General features: G+C 43.0%; 3 long non-coding RNA genes across 3 annotated transcripts; all 3 read right to left on the bottom strand.

Annotated features, from left to right (window-relative positions):
• Positions 1 to 635: 635 nt before the first annotated feature.
• LOC113894742 lies at positions 636 to 2,562 on the bottom strand. Its single transcript, XR_003511651.1, has 3 exons — positions 2,515 to 2,562; positions 1,226 to 1,332; positions 636 to 799 (listed from the first exon to the last, which is right to left on the bottom strand). It is a non-coding gene; the product is annotated as an uncharacterized LOC113894742 (long non-coding RNA).
• Positions 2,563 to 2,747: 185 nt separating this feature from the next.
• LOC113894524 lies at positions 2,748 to 20,934 on the bottom strand. Its single transcript, XR_003511609.1, has 5 exons — positions 20,668 to 20,934; positions 10,596 to 10,691; positions 8,419 to 8,554; positions 3,142 to 3,303; positions 2,748 to 2,787 (listed from the first exon to the last, which is right to left on the bottom strand). It is a non-coding gene; the product is annotated as an uncharacterized LOC113894524 (long non-coding RNA).
• On the bottom strand, positions 15,184 to 20,037 carry LOC113894525. The gene is made up of 3 exons (XR_003511610.1): positions 19,771 to 20,037; positions 18,961 to 19,064; positions 15,184 to 15,509 (listed from the first exon to the last, which is right to left on the bottom strand). It is a non-coding gene; the product is annotated as an uncharacterized LOC113894525 (long non-coding RNA).
• Positions 20,935 to 22,114: the final 1,180 nt, after the last annotated feature.

Genomic DNA, 22,114 nt, shown 5'->3' with positions numbered 1-22,114 from the left:
AAGATCTCCAGGGGATCTTCCCGATCCAGGGATCGAACCCAGGTCTCCCGCATTACAGACAGACGCTATAACCTCTGAGCCCATGAGACTCCCTCAAACTGGGACATAGATGTATGCAGAAGGAAGACAATATAAAAACAGAGCAAGATAGCTTTAAGTCGAATAAAGTTGCCTAGGACAGATTCCTCCTTCATGACTCTGAGAAGGAACCAAGCCTGCTGACACCTTGATCTCAAATTTCTAGCCTCCAGAACTATGAGAAAGTAAGTTTCTGTTTAAGCCACTCCGTCTGTGGTATTTTGTTCCAACAGTCCTAGCAAACTAATATAAGACAGTTAACTCCATTTTACAATTTAACTCAACCTCCACGTTTTGTATCTCAGGAAAATTGATGGACTCATGCAGACATTTCATTCTCTAGGAGATAAGAGGCTGAATTAACCCACCAGGTAGTCTTCTTGAATTTGATCCATTATATGGAAACCATAGGGCTTCCCTGGTGGCTCAGATGGTAAAGCGTCTGCTGCAATTTGGGAGACCCAGGTTCTATCCCTCAGTCAGGAAGATCTTCTGGAGAAGGAAATGGCAACCCACTCCAGTACTCTTGCCTGGAAAATTCCATGGATGGAGGAGACTGGTGGGCTACAGTCCATGGGGTCGCAAAGAGTCGGACACGACTGAGCGACTTCACTTTCACTTTCTTTTCATGGAAACCGACTGGCATGCTTTCTACTCTCATTTTTGCCTGTGGTCTCTTGTGCTCACAGATCTTTGCTCCTCTGGGTATAATTTCTATTTCCTAGGTAAAGAAACAAAAAGACAAAATGTAATACTTACATTTACTTGGAAAAGCAGAATGTCATCTATGGCAATAGTTCCTTACCAATTTTAGTTCATTTAAAAATTTCATTCACCCTTTCTTTTGTATTATAATTATCATCTTATACATTTTAATGAACTTATTTCATCTTTGAATGTCATAGCTTTCTTATAGACTCAATTCATTCCAATTAGCTATAGTTAATATTCTTGTTTGATGCTTAAACTGTTATAACTTGACAAGTAGGAGTTTCTTAAAACTATCTCCTTTGTCCTTGCAGTATGACCCTTGCATTTTTAAAAAGTTTCCTTATCTTCTGGCACTCACTGTAGCTCAAACTCCATCCTAATTTTTCTCCATCCCATGGAGTCAGTTGACCTCCCCGGAGTCTTGGTTCTCTCTTACCTAGTATTGGAAGATGAGATGTGGCCACTTGGTATTCATAGCTATCTTTTCTACATGCGTGATGGGGGACAGGAAGACACCAATGCTGGACCACCCTGGGGATAAAACTGAAAACATCTATTTGTCATCAAGGTCATGAGGCTCACAAGCTCTAATTTAGCTGTAAGATTAGCATGTGTTAAGTCACTTCAGTCGTGCTTGACCCTTTGTGATTGTCAGGCCCCTCTGTCCATGGGCTACTTCAGGCAAGCATCCTGGAGTGAGTTGCCACACCCTCCTCCAGGGAATCTTCTCAACCCAGGAATCAAACTCAAGTCTCCTGCATCTCCTGCCTTGCTGGTGGATTCTTTACTATGTGGTGCTAGTGGAAATGGAAGCCCACTCCAGTACTCTTGCCTGGAGAATCTCATGGATGGAGGAGACTGGTGGGCTGCAGTCCATTGGGTCGCTAAGAGTTGGAGATGACTGAGCAACTTCACTTTCCCTTTTCACTTTCATGCTTTGGAAAAGGAAATGGCAACCCACTCTGGTGTTCTTGCCTGGAGAATCCCAGGGACAGGGGAGCCTGGTGGGCTGCCGTCTATGGGGTCGCACAGAGTCGGACTCCGATGAAGTGATTTAACAGCAATAGCAGCAGCAGCTAGTGGAAAAGAACCCATCTGCCAATGCTGGAGATAGTGAAAGATGTGGGTTGGATCCCTGCATCTAGAAGATCCCCTTGAGTAAGGCGTGGCAACCCACTCCTGTATGCATGCCTGGAGAAACCCATGGACAGAGGAGCCTGGCGGGCTACAGTCCATGAGGTAGCAACGAGTCGGATACACTGAAGCAAAGCATTCTTTCATTCTTCTTTACCACTTGCACCACCTGGGAAGTTATTTTAAAAAGATCAATACTTTATTTTAATTTATTTCCATTTCAGTGTGCTTAATTTAAATTTTAACCTATCACCCCAATTGTAATCATGTCTCCATTTTTACTTTCTTTTTATGTCTCATCAACCACCATTTTGCAATCACTTTACTGACCCCAAAGAATCGAAAGCACCTCCTAAATTGCCTCTATATCTCCTCCCTCACTCTTGGGACAGATGCAAAGTAATCCAGCCCCTTTCACAGACGTGATCACATTTAGGTCCCAGAAGGTGATATTTCCCAGGCTTCAGGCCTCATTTTCTAAGGATGTAATTTACAAGCTGAGTGACCTTTACCTACTCTCTTCCCCTCTTTGGACCTCACTAACTCATTTATTTGGGATAAGGCAATGGCACCCCACTCTAGTACTCTTACCTGGAAAATCCCATGGACGGAGGAGCCTGGTAGGCTGCGGTCCATGAGGTCGATAAGAGTCGGACACTACTGAGCGACTTCACTTTCACTTTTCACTTTCATGCATTGGAGGAGGAAATGGCAACCCACTCCAGTGTTCTTTCCTGGAGAATCCCAGGGACGGCGGGGCCTGGTGGGCTGCCGTCTATGGGGTCACACAGAGTCAGACACGACTGAAGCGACTTAGCAGCAGTAGCAGCAATTCATTTATTTATACTGTTTTTGTCTTTTTTACTGAAAAAAGAAAAGAAGAAAAAGAAAAAGCCAGGTCTCAAATTCTATGATTCAGGAAGGCATGCAGTCCAGGATCAAATCTGCTTCATTACCTAAAGTATCTTTACAGAATGAATATGGAGGGAAGGAAGAACAAAACACCTAAGAGCTCTCCCGGTTCCTATAAAACCAGACACCAGAAGCCACTCAGCCATTCTTTGCCGATGCGAACCCAAAGATGAAAAGGGTTAACCTCTGTGTGTGAAAGTACTTTCTAAACTTAAACCCTGGGTACATTTTCTGCATTTTTATTACGAATTAGCAATCACAATAATGACTGAGTTAACACAGGCATTAAGCTGTTAAAGCCCTCACCTCAGTGTGAGCAGCAAAGATCTTCCAAAGTCCACAGACCCTGGACTTCCAATTCAGGGCTCCATCCACCAGGTCATGCAGCATTTCAAATATGAAAATGAACTCCGTGGGTGAAAAGCAATCATTCACCCGTGGGCCAAGTTCTCATCTTTCTCTGCACACCTGTCGGGAAGAGAGCCAAGCGGAAAGGCCCCACTTACCTGAGATAAAGGCCAGTCCACTAAGGACCGTGACAGGGGTGCCCTGCCCTTGAGCCCCGTAGCACACCAGCTGCATCAAGACTGTAAGGCACACAAGCCTTCCTGGCCTATTTTATTCATTCCAGGTCCCGGGGATAGTGCTCCAAACTCTGAATGAAAGGCACATTTTTGTTTCCATCCCAGTGTAACCTAAGAAAGCAGGCTCTTGATACAGCAGTTTAATTAGAGTATGCAAATCGCTATGCTTCCATTTCTCTCCTGTGTGTTACCATTTGTGCCTTATTTACAGGAGAAGAGAATGCAGCTCAGAGAAGTGGTGGGGATGATCAGAAAAATTAAAAAAAGGGAAAAAAAAAGGAAGCAATCTGCCCTCCTCCAGAACAACGTGCTGGTGAGGATGGTGAGGGATAAAGGGTCACAAACTTGCTCTCCCAATTCCCATCATGTGACACCATTCAATATGCTTACCTTGTGAGACAACTTTCGTTAAACCATGTCCAAAGTGAGGTGCATGCGTTGTAAACAACATGTAAATTTTGTAAATTTATTTTTAATATGCAGGCTCTAAAGTATACTCTTTTATTATTGAAGTATAGTTGATTTACAGGTTGCGCTAGTGTCCTGCAAAGCAGGAGGCCTGGGTTTGCTCCCAGAGTTGGGAAGATCCCCTGGAGGAGAGCATGGCAACCCACCCCAGTATTCTTGACTGGAGAATCCCATGGACAGAGAAGCCTGGAGGGTTATTATCCACAGGGTCTCAAAGAGTCAGACACGACTGAAGTATCTTAGCATGCATGCATGCATGACTATATCAGTTGACACATTGATCTTCATTTCATTTCCATGTTAGAATGGCAAATAAAGAATTCCATTTTGGACCTAAGTTTCTAATATCTGAGAGAGATTTGAATGGAGCTGTCAAGTATACAGTTAGACTAGCAATCACAAGAAAAGGTGAGTTGAAGCCATAAACCAACAAGGTGTCAGGACAGAGAGGGGAGTTGATGGGGTCCTTTAGTAACAAGGTTTTAAATAGAAGGGCGTCCCAGGTGGCTCCGTGGTAAAGATCTGCCTGTCATGGCAGGAGACACAGGCAACGTGGGTTCAGTCTCCTATGTTGGGAAGATCTCCTGGAGGAGGAAATGGTAACTCACTCCAGTATTCTTGCCTGGAGAATCCCATGGACAGAGGAGCCTGGTGGGCTACTGTCCATGGCATCACAAAGAGTCAGACAGGACTTGGCATCTGAGCACGTATGCATGCTAATATTTAGAGCTTAAGCAGGAGAGGGGAAACAATTCAATAAAACAGAGAAGGCAAGTGTAAAGAGTGTGCAGAGAAGCAAGCTTGTTCCCAGGAGAGAGTGGTGTTTCATAAAATGGTAGACAAGGGTGTCAAGAAAGACTGATGGACCATATTACATTTTGCTGGAGGGTTTAGTAAGATGAGAGAAGGACATGCCTACTGGATTTGATTCCCAGGATGTTTGGTGACCTCATGGTGATCTCAGCAAGAGGGTGGCCATTTCAGAAGACTCCAGTGCAAAGTGAAGCACAAAAAACCCATGCCCCAGGAAGGGCATTTTATTGTTACTGTTAACAGAAGCATATTTTATTTGGGTATAAAGAAATATATGCATGTTCTGACTGAAAATTAAGGGAATTAAAGAAATGCATGAAATGACCAACAAAAATGTGTTTTAAATTTAATCATCAATAATCCTCACTTAAAACAAAGCCCTGGAAGAATGTTGTGTGTCCACTTCCTCTGTTTTCTGTTGGTAGATTCTGTTCCTTTAATTTACTCCATGTAATTATGATTAGATTTTATGCACTGTTCTTTTTTCACTTCAGTTTTTAACAAACAAACTTTAAATGCTTTGTAAGCATAGTATACCACAAAGTGTGCACATCATATATTCATCCCATTTAGATCGTTTCTAATTTGAAAGCTATTACAAATAGAGCTGAAATGAATGTATTTCTGTATAAGCCTTCTCCACAATTATTCTGGATTAAACAAAAAACAGAAATATTCATAGGGAAAATTCTAGGTTAAATGGAAATATAGCTGATTTGGGGCTTCCCTGGTGGCTCAGCTGGTAAAGAATCTGCCTGCCATGCGGGAGACCTGGGTTCGATCCCTAGGTTGGGAAGAGCCCCTGGAGAAGGGAAAGGCTACTCACTCCAGTATTCTGGCCTGGAGAATTCCATGGACTGTATAGTCTATGGGGTTGCAAAGAGTTAGACACGACTGAGCAACTTTTGTGTTTGCATTGTATTTGTATAGCTGACTTACAACACTGTGTTAATTTCAGGTGTATAACCCAGTGACTCAGCTCTATAGTGACCCAGGGATTGAACCCATGTCGTCTGCCTTGGCAGGCAAGTTCTTTACCAGCTGAGCCACCAGGGAAGCCTGGTGGGCTACAGTCCATAGGGTCATAAAGAGTCAGACACAACGGAGCAACTGCACACACACAGTCTGTGCTAAACAGTAGGTCCTTGTTGGTTATCTGTAACTTTTTAATGAAAATTTCAAACACACAACAAATTTGAAAGAATGTTACAGTAAGCACCCATACACACAAACCTAGATTCTACTATTAGTATTGTATTATACAGTGTGTTTGCTAAGGACTTATTTTTAAAATGAATATTAGTATGCTGTGGAATGACAAAAAGGACCACAAATTGATCCATAAACAAGATAATAAACTCTTGGTAGTTTTAATTTAGCAATTTCCATGAACATAATTTCCTTTCTCACCATTCAGAATATTACTTTTCTACCTTTACCTCCAAGGATTTAGAACTTGTCTAATACTGAGCAATAGAACATTGCTGCCAGTACAACAAGACAGACATGGGTCAGAGGAGAGAGAAGAACCAGACAGGAAAGGAAGGAAAGGAAAGAGAAGGGAAGACCATTTGCTACCATTGATTTCAAGAAAGCCTTTAAAATTGTGTAACTTTTTTTTTCCCCAAATTTTTGTGTTGTCCAAAGCAGAAGCATCTGCATAGTAGACACTGTTTCTGCTTCTGGGACAACCAGCCTCCTTTTCCTACCACCCTCAGTCTGTTATTTGAGAACTTCCTATTAGGTGGAGTCCTGGGGAGATACACCCAATCCCTCACTAGGCAAGGAGAAACAAAATAGTTCTTCTTGTTCTGTCTTGGGTCAGTAGGACGCTAACACATGGACTGGGCTCCACAAGTTGGTAATCAATTTCAGCAATCAATTTGGATCTTAAGAGAATGATGCACTTATGTGGGAATAGAGGTCATAGTCATCACTGTTGCAGCCTGAGCAGGCCAGCCCACACACATCTGTAGTACCTTGTGCTGCAGTCTTTGGTGGTTAGCTGTCCCTGAATATCACTTGTTTCTACATCTGGTCTTCCTCCTCTTGTCATTTCTATGAACCCTAAAAACCCTTGAATAATCACCCTTTCCACCTAAGTTGCCACAGTTCAGTTCAGTGACTCAGTCACGTCCAACTCTTTGTGACCCCACAGACCACAGCACACCAGGCCTCCCTGTCCATCACCAACTCCTGGAGTTTACTCAAACTTATGTCCATTGAGTCGGGGATGCCATCCAACCATCTTATCCTCTGTCATCCCCTTCTCCTCCTGCCTTCAATCTTTCCCAGCATCAGGGTTTTTTCAAATGAGTCAACTCTTCCCATCAGGTAGCCAAAGTATTAGAGTTTCAGCTTCAACATCAGTCCTTCCAATGAACACTCAGGACTGATTTCCTTTAGGATGGACTGGTTGGATCTCCTTGCAGTCCAAGGGACTCTCAAGAGTCTTCTCCAACACCACAGTTCAAAAGCATCAATTCTTCGGCATTCAGCTTTCTTTATAGTCCAACTCTCACATCCATACATGACCACTGGAAAAATCATAGTTTTGACGAGATGGACTGTTGTTGGCAAAGTAACATCTCTGCTTTTTAATATGCTGTCTAGGTTGGTCATAACTTTCCTTCCAAGGAGTAAGCATCTTTTAATTTCATGGCTGCAATCACCATCTTCAGTGATTTTGGAGCCCCCAAAAATAAAGTCTTTCACTGTTTCCACTGTTTCCCCATCTATTTGCCATGAAGTGATGGGACTGGATGCCATGAACTTAGTTTTCTGAATTCAGTCTTTAGTGTTTGTAAGAGGTCTCTACCTGAGCCCAGTGGGCAAGACCAGGCTGCATTAGGATTTTGGACTTTAGAGTGATGGAAAGTTTCTAGTGGGTAAAAACTCTTTCATCACAGGACTATTATCCAGGGAGGCTGGAGACCTCCCTGAAAAAGAGTGGCAGTCAGAACAAAAGGATACACAGGAGTGAATGCCCGCAGATGGTAAGGAGTCGAAAGAAGGCTGTTCAGAGTGGCTGACACCCTGGGAATGAGGACCTTCTCATTTTCCCATCATGCAAAGGCTCAGGACTCCAGGGAAACGAACACAAGAGACACAGAGGCTGTGATTTCCAGGGACAAATGAAGATGCCAGTAGAGACATTCCATGAGGCTCCTGTAGAGACTCCAGAGCTGTGTTTTTCCACTTCATGGAGCCAAAAAGAATGAAAAATTGATAATTATCGGTTCTTCTGACAGCTCCTGACTCCTCAACACTCATCTCCAACATGTCAGGTGGGAAAATTCCACCCAGACCACAGCCCCCACTCCCACCTTCAAGAACAGTTTCCTAACTCAAACAGGGGCTCTGTTTCAACCTAGAGGGGTAGGATGGGGAGGGAAATGGGAGGGAGGTTCAAAAGCGAGGAGATACATGTATATTTATGGCTGATTCATGTTGAGGTTTGACAGAAAACAACAACATTCTGTAAAGCAATTATTCTTCAATAAAAAAATAAATTAAAAAAAAAAAGAATACTTTCCTAAACTTCACAGATAAGATTTTAACATGAAACTCTGGTTAAAAACCCAGCTTCCCCAACTCTGCCCCCAGAAGGCATAAATCAGAGAGTAGAGGTGAAAGCTGAGACTGATTTTTACCATGTTCTGCTTTATGACTCTTGTTATCATGAAAGTTTGTGAAACACCATTTTAATGTCTCTTACCTGGTAAAGATATGAAGTAGATTCCTAGCAGGATTTCCCTTGTCATCTGTGGTATCATCACAGATAAAGGTGGTTTCAAGGGTGAGACTAGTGGTTCTTGATACATCCCAGCATCTCCTGGAGTCTCCTAGGGGACCTGTGACAAAACAGATCACTGGTCCCACTCCCAGAGTATCTTACTCAGAAGATCTTGGTTGGGGTCTTAGAATTTGTATTCGTGACAATCTTAGGTGAAGCTGAAGCTGCTGATCTTGGACCACATTTTGAGAATGACTGACGCAGAAGTCCACAGGTATTCATTCACCTAATTATCACTCACCTATATTACCAAAGGAAATCCCTCACCCAATCAATAAACTGGTAGAAAAGGACAGGAGATTCTCGGTCAGGAATTGCATACCCTGAGGCACTAGAGGCCAAGACCCTCCCTCCATTATAACATATCAGACAATAAGATCTAGAATCCCCAGTGTGGTCATCATGTAGACTCAGAGATGCAACACAAATCCTAACCCTCTTTAAACTGAATAAAGTAGGAGGTTGTTGGGACATGGATGCCTATAGAGTGGTTGATGTTTCTACAGTACAGCCTTGGGAAACCCAAGGCAGAGTCAAAACAAGGAAACTGAGACAAGGACACCTGGGCCTTGGGACACATCCCTAGTGTCGGGAAGAGGACAGCTGACAGTAGGGGAGGTCATTCCGGGGGGAGGGGACAACTGGGGAGAGTTGACAAAGCCGGGCTGGAGCACCCAGCTTGCTCTGCCATGCTCTGGTGGGATGCCACTAGGCATAGAGTTGGTCTACAGAACCCAGTGCATATGGTCTACCGTTGGGTGGACGGGAGTTAGTTCAGTTGTGTCCAATTCATTGTGGCCCCATGGACTATAACCTGTCAGTCTCCTATGTCCATGGAATTTTCCAGGCAAGGATACTAGACTGGCTTGCCATTCCCTACTCCAAGGGATCTTCCCAACCCAGGGATCCAACCTGCATTTCTTGTGTCTCCTGCATTGTCAGGCAAATTCTTTGTCACTAGCACCATCTTGGACACCCTATTATTGGAATGCTTTGTAAATGCCTGATGATGCACTGTTCTAAGAGCCTTTCATGAAACAACTCCCTTAACACACCCCAGCCCCAATTAGCAGGTACTGATAATATTGACCTTTACTGATTAAGGAAGTAGGGCACAGAAAAGCCAAGGATGCTGGTGGAAGATACAAGGCAAGCATTCAGTAGAGCCACATATCAAGTCCAGGTCATGTGACTTCAGAGGCTCTTGGCTTACCTCAATGTGTCACTGCTGCTGCTGCTGCTGCTAAGTCCCTTCAGTCATGTCTGACTCTGCGCAACCCCATAGATGGCAGCCCACCAGGCTCCCCGTCCCTGGGATTCTCCAGGCAAGAACACTGGAGTGGGTTGCCATTTCCTTCTCCAATACATGAAAGTGAAAAGTGAAAGTGAAGTCACTAAGTCATGTCTGACTCTTAGCAACCCCACAGACTGCAGCCCACCAGGCTCCTCCGTCTATGGGATTTTCCAGGCAAGAGTACTGGAGTGGGTTGCCATTGCCTTCTCCGAAGAGACTATGTAGTTCATGATTTATTGTTGTTTAGTCACTAAGTCATGTTCAACTCTGCGATCTCATATACTGTGGCCCACCAGGCCTCTTTGTTCATTGGATTTTCCAGGCAAGAATACTGAAGTGGGTAGCCGTTTCCTGCTCCAGGGGATCTTCCCAACCCAGGAATGAACCCGTGTCTCCTGCATTGGCAGATGAATTCTTTACCACTGAACTACCAGGAAAGCCTTATTTCATGATTATCTGCCACCTTTAAATCCCCGTTTTAGCCACCTTTTGTGGGGTCTAGAGGAGGGGCATGTAAAAAAAGATACTCTTCCTGGAGAAAGATGATCATCTAGTAGGACAGACAGACCCCTTACAGTTAACAAAACAGATGACAGATAGAGGCATCTATGTCCAGCTAAAGGCTGTGAGGCTGCAGAAGAGGGAATTGAGGGAGTAGATGGTCAGTTCTGGAGACCTGGTTGATAGAAGCAACCTTCAATCTAGGCCCTAAATGGATTACAAGCGAAAAAGAAAAGTCCTTCCAAAGTGGACACTTAAAAGAGAATATCTTAGCGGAAGAAGTACCTGATGCTGAAGTTCTCACCTCATTTTTCAGATTCTCCTTTGCTCTGCACCCCTCTCTGGTTCCTGCTACCACCATCCTGCTGGCCTCAGAGGGTAGTAATCTTCTTCAGATACCCTGGCCCAGACAGAAAAGACCTTTCTATTAACTCCCCACCATACAGCTGAGGCCAGGCTGGAATTAAAAATAATGAAAATCAATATGCCTTTTGCTGAATGCTCAGGAACAGAAACAAGGAAATAAACAGTCCTATCATATCAAAACTTTGTCTAAGAGGTCTGCTTCTTCTACATGGGATCCCTGGGGTAAGAGCATCAGAGCTGACGCCTTCCCTTCCTAGACCTTGGTCTCCCTCGACTTAGGGGATACTATTTTCATTCCCGCCTGCTATCAAGACTCCTCAAAGTCTAGACAGGAGATGGACAATGGTCTTCCCTGGATCTGTGTGCCTGTCCTTTCAGGTCTGGTGTCGTGTGTTCTCACCCACCTCCCCTCTGAGTAATTAGAAGTGATTGACTTTCTCCTCTGGACTTTAATTTCTTTACAGCCTTTTAAAGAACACCATGGCTACCTTGTCTGAAATCAAGTCTGGATGGAGCCATAAATTAACTGCAGAAATTTGATCCAGGCGTTTGACCTTTCTGTGTTTCTGTTTTTCTGCTGGCAAAATGAAGGGTTGGAATGAGTGGTTAGCTCAGTCTCCTTTCTGATCTCTCTATTATTCTAAGGCCATCTAACAGGCATGACTCAAATTGCTCGTAGCCTGTTTTTTTCTACAGCGATACACTGAGGGAAATTGCCTGAACCTGAAAAGTCACGTCTAAGATCCCATTGCTTTTAAAGAACAAGCCTGGCTGAGTAGAATCTGGGCTTCTCGATTCTCTATCTCCATAGAGATGGTATTTAAAGTACATGAGGGGGGCTTCCCTAATGGTGCAGTGGTGAAGACTGTGCTCTCAATGCACGTCCAAAACCAGATCCTGAAATGCTGTAATTAGAGATCCCATGTGCTAAGACCCAGTGCAGCCAAAAAAAAAAAAAAAAGTGCATTAGGTTTAAAGAAATCCAGAGCCCTTCCTATCTCTGGCAAGCTCAACTGCATGTAAAAACAGCATGGCTGATACAAACACAAATGCCCAATCATCAGCTTCCTCCTCAGGCCCCAGTATCCAGTCTCTGATATTATAAGCAGGATTCAAACTAGAGTCATGACAACAAGCACTTTTGCAGGAACAAACAAATTGGTATGGCTGGGACATGCCAATGGGCCATCAGGATATACATACAAACAACTCTGAGCTAAACCCTGGTAGTCGCAGTTTCCTTTTCATATGTGAAGATGTACACAGTTTTACTATGATGATGATAATGACAAGATTCATGTTCAAAGAGTAAAAGAACTCAAGTGAAAATAATAAAATGTTTGAGGTGACCCCACTGCTATCAGCGATATCTAAGATTGTGTGGAAATTCACACTAGTGCCTGAAGGCTTTTTACCAGTAAGGATCTAGAATATCAGATGCTTCTCTTTTGGCAGGAGACCTGGGAGAACTAGACCCGGAAGACATAGATATAATAGAAACTAGATGGAGACACCTCTCAGTAAAAGTCTAGGAGGCAGCAAAACCAGGAACCCTGATCCAGTGAAGAAGCAAAGTTAAGAGATCAGAGTGCAGAAAGCAAAATCAGACTTGGGTACAGAAGCAAGGAATTCAAAGGCAGGAAAACAGAAGAGAGGACCATTGAATGAAATGAATTAGCAGAAGATCATTTGGACAAATACCAGAAAAAAATTCTTTATTATCTGAGGTTGGATATTAAGATGATCTTCTAATGTCATGGTAATATGGGACACAGGGTTCACAAAAGGTTCTATAAGTCAATCTAACCCACCAAAAAAAGACAAAGGATGTGTGTTTTCTGGGTTTCATGATGGCTTGGGCTTCCAACTGAATTTGGTTTGATAATATATTAGCACATATCCTGCTACATATCCTTGAGTAACAATTAGCAAGAAACTTAGCAGCTTAAAACAGCATATTTGTATTGTTTTGCTCCAGTATTCTTGCCTGGAAAATTCCATGGACAGAGGAGCCAGTTGGGGTCGCAAAGAGTGGGACACGATTGAGCACACACACCATTGTTCTGTGGACCAGGAGTCCAGGCCTTACTTTGCTGGGTTCTCCACTTCAGAGTCTCATTTGAAAGCTTCAGCCAAGGTGTTGGCCTGGGCTGCAGTCTCACTTGGAGTTTCGCCTGGGGAAAAAAATCCTCTTCCAGGGCCACGTGACTGTTGGCAGCATCACAACTGAGGCTGTGAGACAGACCTCAGTTAGAAGCTCTTCTCAGTTCCTCATCATGTGGCTTCCTCCACAGGGCAGCTCACGACATGCCCGGCTTCTTCAGAGCCAGTTAGGAGAGCCTTCTAGAAAGACCATGTTACAGTCTCATGTAATGTTACCAAGGGCATGCACATATGTTCCATCACCTTTGCCATATTCTAGTGATCTGAAGCAAGTTAGAAGACACACAGGCACTCAAGCAGAGGGAATCATGCAAAGGCACTATCAGAAGGTGGGGATCATGGAAGTCCCTTCGAGTCTGTCACCCGTAAATAGAGGTGTTATTTGTTGCTGGATCTCAGTATTCTTCCATTCTCTTTGACAGATTCAGAGAAGACACCACATGCTTGGCAATGAACAACATCACACAGTTAAGTACAGGCTGCTGGACCAGACAATGGAGCTCTCTAATCATTCCTTAGTTGACGACACAAGGTTGTTTCCTTTCTCTTGGGTAATAGCTGAGTTTCCATTCCCAGAAATCTAAGCTTTCCTTTTCCCAAGTAGACAGAAACCACGAACCAGATGAAATGAGGTAAAAATTTAACAAGGAAAAGTATTAGGGTTGACATCTGGGTCCCTTAAACCTACCTCACAAGTCGGGGCACGATGTGGTCATAAAGACTTGTGAATAAGGCTTAAGGGATTTGATTGACTCAGTCTGAGTCAGCAGTGTGATGAAGCTGCCAAGAACAGCAAAAGCTTTGTTAGACACAGTGTAATTAGTCCAGATGGGCGATTACTCCAGAGGAGACGACCCTTTCTCACTCTGGGCTGCTCTGACCACACACTAAGACTGGTGCTGATGCCAAATCTCACATTCTGCAGGGGACATGGGTACATCGTGCTTAGTCGCTCAGTCGTATCCAACTCTTGGCAACCCCATTGACTGTACCCTGCCAGGCTCCTCTGTCCATGAGATTATCCCAGCAAGAATACTGGAGCGGGTTCCCATTCCCTTCTCCAGGGGATCTTCCCAACCCAGGGATCAAACCTACATCTCCTGCATTGGCAGGCAGATTCTTTACCACTGAGCCACCTGGGAATCCCACGAGTCCATCTCTGCACTGAAAGAGTAGAACCTCTCAGGAGGCTGAGGAGGTGAAAGCATGAAAGATAATAAACCAAAAGGAACGAATTCCTGAATAGTGGACAGCACTGTTTTCAAACCCTAGAGGGCTGTCTTATGGACAGGTATGAGATGGTTTTATGTGAGTCCAAAGAAGAGCACTGATACCCTTAGTGGAAATCGTGGAGGATCAGAGTTCTGCTCAGAATGAGAAACATTTTCAAAAGCCACAGCTGCCATAGAAGAGGTTACATGTTTGTCACTGGAGAGCTTCACCAAGTCATTCAGTTATTCAACAAACATTTATTCTGCCGACAGCCAAGCACCAAATTATGTACATAACCAACAAAGCAAGTGCATTCCCTGTCTTCAAGAAAGGTATCTTGAATAAAACAAATTAATAAACAGTTTCAGTGACAAGAAGTATTCAACAACCTCCAAGCCTTAGATAGTCAGTTCTTACTGATGGCCCATGTAGGAGACCATAGCTTGGTGCCATGTGCATGTTCATTCTGGAACCAGAATGAAGGAACTTAGGACAAGAGAAGAACAAGAAAGATGTCATTGAAAGCTTCCCCTTAGATGAGGCTTGTCTACTCACATCCCATTGGTTAAAGCACGTCACATGGCCAATGCCAATGTCCATGGACTGTACCAAAAAGTACAGTCTTGCCACATAATGACACAGCAACAGTCAAGTATGTATAACCCTATACAGGAAGGTGGGAGCAATCAGTTCAGTTCAGTTCAGTCGCTCAGTCGTGTCCCAGTTTTTGTGACCCCATGGACTACAGCGCGCCAGGCTTCCCTGTCCATTACCAACTCCCTGAGTTTACTCAAACTCATGCCCATTGAGTCCGTGATACCATCGAGCTATCTCTTCCTCTGTCATCCCCTTCTCCTTCTGCCTTCAATCTTTCCCAGCATCAGGTCTTTTCAAATGAGTCAGTTCTTCCCATCAGGTGGCCAAAGTATTGGAGTTTCAGCTCCAACATCAGTCCTTTCAATGAACATTCAGGACTGATCTCCTTTAGGATGGACAGGTTGGATCTCCTTGCAGTCCAGGGTATTCTCTAGAGTCTTCTCCAGCACCACAGTTCAAAAGCATCAATTCTTCAGCACTCAGCTTTCTTTATAGTCCAACTCTCACATCCATACGTGACTACTGGAAAAACCATAGCTTTGACCAGATGGACCTTTGTTGACAAAGTAATGTCTCTGCTGTTTAACATGCTGTCTAGGTTGGTCATAACTTTTCTTCCAAGGTGAGAACAATATCAGGGACAAAAACACACTTTATTCTTGAACTCAGTCTGTAGAAGTTGAGAGAACAAGATTTTGTGGACTATGTAACTCTTTGAAGGGGCTTCAAGGATGAAGAAGACTGTTTTCTTGACAGTCTTAGGCCAATCACTGTTCCTTTCCAAAATCATTCTATATTTACACATATACTTATATAGAATAATACAGTGTGGATGTTTATAATTTAGTTAACTCTGGTCTAAAGGAGATGGTTTTCTTGCCTGAGGAGAGAAATGAAAAAATAAACAAACTTTCTACTCAAGAAAAAAACCTCCAGAAATTTAAATAAGGTAAATGAAATTTAACAGTTGAGAAATTACAACTATGAAGAACTAGGTTAATCCAGGAATGAAACAGAGTGAATCAGGAAAAAAAAAATCAGAAGCTGAATTTAATTAAGGGACCAAGAAGGAAGATATTAGTAGCTGTTCTCTGTGAGGAATAATAAATGAAAGATTGTCATTTTTGGTTGTAAAGGCCTAAATTATGGTCTTCTGCATGCTTCCCTCCTCAAAAAAGAATGAATTTAATTTATCTGTAAAAATTTCACAAATGGAAGGAGCCAAGGCAGGCTGACTACAGTTTGTTGATTTGTTTGTTTATAAGAAATTCTACTGCCTTGGCTACTAGAGGCAAATTAATTCCCAAATGGGGAGAAAAGAAATGTCCTTTTTTCATAAGTGTGGTTAGTGAACCAAGAGAAGTTGTTTGAGGCAGAGACGGGCCCTGAGCCTAAAACACGTCATTGCTCACACTGCATAACTTCAAATACATTTAATTCCTGTGTTTGGGGAGTTCCTTTTTTTTTGTTTGTGTGTCTGCATGTGTGTGTTCAACCTCCTGATGCAAAGTCATTCTATAAAAACTTTTGGAATCTTGGAATCAACATGCCAAATGCACCATAAAATGGCAGTGAGTTAACCGCTACTTCAGTAATTTCCAGTCAAAAACCACTTTGTTCTCTTCAGAGGAAAAACACAATTTTAATATTTTAAAAACAGTGTGGTGATTATAATAAAATGACAACCAGCATTTTCCTCTAAAGCTATGACTAGGGCCTTGGGTATGTCGCTCAGTCACATCTGACCCTTTCAACCCCACGGACTGTAGCCTGTCTGGTTCCTCTGTCCAAGGGATTCTCCAGGTAAGAATACTGAAGTGTGTCCCTTCCCCAGGGGATATCCCCAACCCAGGAACTAAACCCACATCTCCTGCATTGCAAGCAGGTTCTTAACCACTAAGCCACCAGGGCCCTAGTTGGGCCCAATCAGGGGTGACTAAGGTGAGTTCCAATCTTTCTGGATCTGCAAAGTAACGGTTTGCAAGGCAGTGTTGGTAAATGGGAGTTTGAAGCCTCTTTGGAGTTCTGTGTCCACAATGTGCTAGCCATGGGAACCTGACCGGTAACAAAAGCAAACGCTTACGGAGCACTTACTATGCGCCACATACGGTTCTAAGTGTTTACATGCATTAACTCATATAGTCCTAGCAACAACAAGATGTAAAGTAGGCATTATTATCATTCACATTTGTAGGCAGGAAAACAGAAGCATAGTAACTTGCCCCAAACATACAAAGATTGTCTATAAATCAATAAACACAAGACAATAGAAAAATGGGCAAAAGACATGAATAGGTGTTTTATAAAAGAGGGATACATTAGGGGTATGGGATTAACAGATACAACCTACTACATACAAAGTAGACAAGCAACAGGCTTATGTTGCACAAGACAGGGGGTTACAGCAATCATCATCTCGTAGCCTATAAATGAGTGTAACTGCAAAAATACTGATTCACTATGCAGAAACCCTACTCCTAAGTTTACAACAAACATAAATGTTTACATTTCTGCACCAAAAGGACACACACAAGAATGTTCACAGACGCATGATTTGGGAAAGTCCTAAACTGGAAACAACCTGAACGTCATCAACAGTAGGACTAAGAATCTTCCAACACTCACACAATATTCAGCAGTAACAGAGAATTCCATCTCCAAGCAATGGCATGGATGAATTGTATAAGCAATGTAGAAAACAAGATCTGGGACTCAGAATAGTGATGCGTGCTGGTATTTAAATCATATTCCGGTTTGCAAATTTAGTCTCTAACTTTAAAATTCAGGAGAAGGGGTGACTTTGGGGAAGGAAGAGGGGGAGGATGTTTGATGAGGAAGAGGCCTGAAAGTCTCCTGGAGGTAAAGACCTACTCCTCCATCTAAACCCACTTCTTCATTCCTGGCTCAAGAACCGAGTGAGAGTGAATTGCTTGACAAGTTGCCCTTCTTCAGACTTCCATGGGTCATCAGACAAGAATGTATTGTTCATTTTCTATATAAAGTAAATATTGAAGTATTACTAAAACTGATTTTTTTTAAAATCAGAGACTAGGCTCTGGTTTGCACCCTTTCCTAAGAAATCAGAAATCCAAATATACAATAATGTTATGTTTAATAAAGTTAAACATAAACAACCTTAAATGCTATAGACTTAGAAATACTCTAGTACAGCAAACTGGTGATTTCAATTTCGTTTTTCATTTCAGTTATTATCTACCCAGTCTTAATCCAGGAATTGCCTTCAGGTAGTGGTATTATTGTTTTCTTTTTTTCTCTGTCTAATTTTCTGTGATTTTTTTCCAAATTAGCTATAATGAACAAGTATTACTTTATAAGAAAACAAATGCCAAAGCAAACTTTAAAATTTAGCTTAACCCTTAACACTGGGATGTGGAGGTTTAAAAACAGTATTTAGCCCTCGCTTGTGTGTCATTGGTGGCCTGTATGCTTTTTTCTCCTCTGATCTGTTCAGTAAATTCATTAGAGAATTTTGCTATTTGAAACGTCTACTGAAACCAAACATTATGGTACATGGATGTCCCAAATCCCACCTCTTTGTGAAGGATTCTGTTCCCTGATTAGCTGATCTTTTTCTCTGAATCCATCAAACACTCTGAGGGTAGGGCTTCCCTGGTGGCTCAGTTGGTAAAGAATTTGCCTGTAAGGCAGGACACGTGGGTTTGATCCCTGGGTGGGGAAGATCCCCTGGAGAAAGGAATGGCAACCCACTCCAGTGTTCTTGCCTGGAAAATTCTATGGACGAGGAGTTTGGCTGGCTACAGTCTATGGGATGGCAAAAAGTCAGACATGATGAACATACTTTCGCATGCATAAGGGCTTCCCAGGTGGTGGTGGTAAAGAACCACCTGCCGATGCAGGAGACTCAAGAGTCTAGGGTTCAATCCCTGGGTCAGTAAGATTCTGTGGAGGAGGAAATGGCAGTTCACTCCAGTATTCTTGCCTGGGAAATCCCATGGACAGAGGAGCCTGGGGTCACAAGAAGTCGGACATGACTGATCATGTCCGACTGATCATGCATGAAGCAGCTGTCGTATGCATAGAACTTAGTGGTATCCATCTCTTGACTGATTAAATGATTTACTAATTAAGTACCTCAAAATTTGATTCCACAATTTTGGCTTTCTTTACTCTCTATTATAACATATAACTGCAAAGGTCATGTGAAAATTACAAGAAAAAATTTATAATACGTCATGTAGGGGTGCCATTTCAAAGCTTCTAAGAAATAACATTGCATTTCACTGACTTTACATTTTTTACATCTTAATATTTATGAAACTGAGATTATACCACAATTGATAGCATCTCACCATTGTGATCCGCCAAGAAGCTGTCATGAGGCTGATGTCGCTGCCTGCTCGCGCATGGACTTGCCTATTGCCACATTTAGTGTGTACTATGTACCAGGCACTTTCTGCGTAATAAGAAGAGAAGGGGGCCATTTTCATGATTTTACAGAAGAAGAAGCTGAGGCTAAGTAACTCAGATGAGATCACAGAGCGCATTCTGCAGATCTAGGATCTGAACCCTGGCAACCTGGATCTGGAATCTGCCCTCTTGAGGTTTGTCATATGTCCTGAATGTTTATTTTGGAAGAATTCACCTCATGTTCTCTTTCCAAGAATGAGTAGGGCCTCAAAGGTATAAACTATGAACCCAACAGACTTACAATAACCCCAGGCATTGACCTTGGCCATGGTTAACAACTAGAGCACAGGATGGTACGTAATGAGTGCTAATTACGGGCAGTTCTGGGGTTCAGCTCAATGACACTATGAGCCGTGCTGTGTAGGACCAGCCAAGACGCACGGGTGATGGTGGAGAGTTCTGACCAAATGTGGTCCACTGGAGAAGGGAATGGCAAACCACTTCAGTATTCTTGCCTTGTGAGAACCCCATGAACAGTAAGTGAATTAAGGTAAAGGGGAAAAGAGTTCATCAGTTGGGAGATTTTAAATCAGCTTCTGTAAATGGCACCCCTATTCCATGCCCATGCCGTAGAGACAAAGATGGACGTCGGCTAAATAAGTCCTTTATTACTGAGGGAAAAGAGATTGCAGAAATTTACCATATGAGAGCTAAGAGGGCTGCATAACTGAACCCCAGAACTGGGCACTTACCCATGGGGGAAGAGACAGCCCTGGGCCAGAACAGACCTCTCTCCCATAGAGGTGGATCCCAAAGAGGCAGCAGAGGAGTCGAGCAGGTCGGACATTTCCTACAGGCATCTTGCTCTCAAGAGGAAGAAAGGCAGAACTAACGGATAATCTGAAGATACACTTCCCAGTTCGTTCACAAGTAAGTCCATTCACTGGGATTCCCAGGTGGCTCAGTGGTAAAGAATCTGCCTGCCAATGCAGGAGATGTGGGTTCAGTTCCTGGGTTGGGAAGATTCCCCTGGAGGAGGAAATGGCAACCTGCTCCAGTATTCTTGCCTGGAAAATCCCATGGACAGAGAAGCCTGGTGGGCTACAGTCCATGGGATTGCAAAGAGTCAGACACGACTGATTAACTGAGCACACACATACACACTGACACACAAGTCCATCCACTTCCCTATTCAGGCAGAGTGTCTCTACCAATCAGAACAGCTTCCAGGTAGAGTGAATCCAGAAGGGCAGGCTGAGCCCAGATAAGGAGCAAGAGCTGTGAAGGGCATTCAACCCTCCAAAGTATATGTGGACACCTTCCTGATTTTCAGCTCTAAGATGACAGGAAGTGCTATCCTGTCCACTCCTGTATCTCCAGGGCCCACCCCTGTGCCTGGCACAGACGAAGAACTAAAAACTACATGATGCTGGAATAATGAATGAATGACCACAGACACCAGAGCCGAGATCTGAAACCCTGCATGAAATCAAGGGCCGCAGTGTGAGATAAAGTTTGCCAGCAATACATCTTCATCATAAATGTATGCAGGGTGAAAAAAACAATGACATTGAGAACTGAGCTTTTAAGCCTAGAGTTAGTTTACTAAATGCGATTATAACAGTATCATGAATATGGGATTTAAATACCTTATGGTTAATTCCTAGAATGTAAGTATCTTTTCAAGGCCTGACGAGAACCCCTGATCTCTTCTTCATTTGGAAGAGATAGACCATAAACTCCACTGGACTCTTCTTTCTTTGATGAAGTGAATACATGAAATTAAGCAAGAAAACAGAGATTATATCATGAGACAGGAGGACAAAAACATAGAAAGACTTGATGTTCAGTTCAGTTCAGTTCAGTCGCTCAGTTGTGTCCGACTCTTTGCGACCCCATGAATCCCAGCATCCAGGCCTCCCTGCCCATCACCAACTCCCAGAGTTTACCCAAACTCATGTCCATCGAGTTGGTGATGCCATCCAGCCATCTCATCCTCTGTCATCCCCTTCTCCTCCTGCCCCCAATCCCTCCCAGCATCAGGGTCTTTTCCAATGAGTCAACTCTTCGCATGAGGTGGCCAAAGTATTGGAGTTTCAGCCTCAGCATCAGTCCTTCCAATGAACACCCAGGACTGTTCACCTGGTCCTAAATCCAGCACTGCTGGTTGTATGCCCTTTAGGAATCTCCTTAACTGCTCTATGTCTGTGCAAAACGAGGATAAGAGATATTCAGATCTCCTAGCACAAATCTTATCAATAAACACCATGATTTTTGCTTACCTCTTCATACCTCCACCTTATTTCTCATGCTGTCTAATACATTTTCCCAACTTTGTACCAGTTAGCCATTTTTAACATGGAATTCAAGCATGGTTTCATCTAATCAAAGTCATTCAGTCGTATCTGACTCTTTGTGACCCCATGGTCTTTGTGACCCCATGGACTATACAGTCCATGGAATTCTCCAGGCCAGAATACTTGAGTGCGTAGACTTTCCTTTCTTCAGGGGATCTTCCCAGCCCGGGGATCAAACTCAGGTCTCCCACATTCCAGGCAGATCCTTTACCAGGTTTCATCGAGTCTCTGTCCTAAACCGTCTTTGGTCCACTTGTTTTGACATCTTCTATGTCCTGGAGGTCAGACTTTGTTTCCATGGTGAGGTCTCTCATGGTAACAGGATAGATACAAAACAGAATTGAGGTATCATATTTGCAAGGTAGCCATTTTAAAATTTTATAATAAATATTGTTACCAATATATTGAGATATGTCAACTTGATCATTTTAAATATCAACTTTTTTTTTCTTTTAGAGCTAAGTTGTCTGAGCTTCAAAGTGTTCTATAAAATACACATTACTACCATAAAGGAGAAAAAAAAAAATATATATATATATAGCGAGCTCTTTTGGAGTGTCATTACAAACTCTTTTAAAAGAAAAGTATTATAAAAGTCAGAAAGAGAACTCACAAGCACCTTTCAAGACTTTTCTCATAGTTTTGATTCTATTTTAAATCTGGAATCAAAACAAGGCTCAGAAGTGAGAAGGCAGCCCTGCCGGTTTGCAGGGACAATAAGGCCACACTCTGGAGGACT

This window comes from Bos indicus x Bos taurus, chromosome 6 (assembly GCF_003369695.1).
Source record: "Bos indicus x Bos taurus breed Angus x Brahman F1 hybrid chromosome 6, Bos_hybrid_MaternalHap_v2.0, whole genome shotgun sequence".
Lineage (NCBI taxonomy): Eukaryota > Metazoa > Chordata > Mammalia > Artiodactyla > Bovidae > Bos > Bos indicus x Bos taurus.
This window is presented reverse-complemented; position numbering and strand designations above follow the sequence as displayed.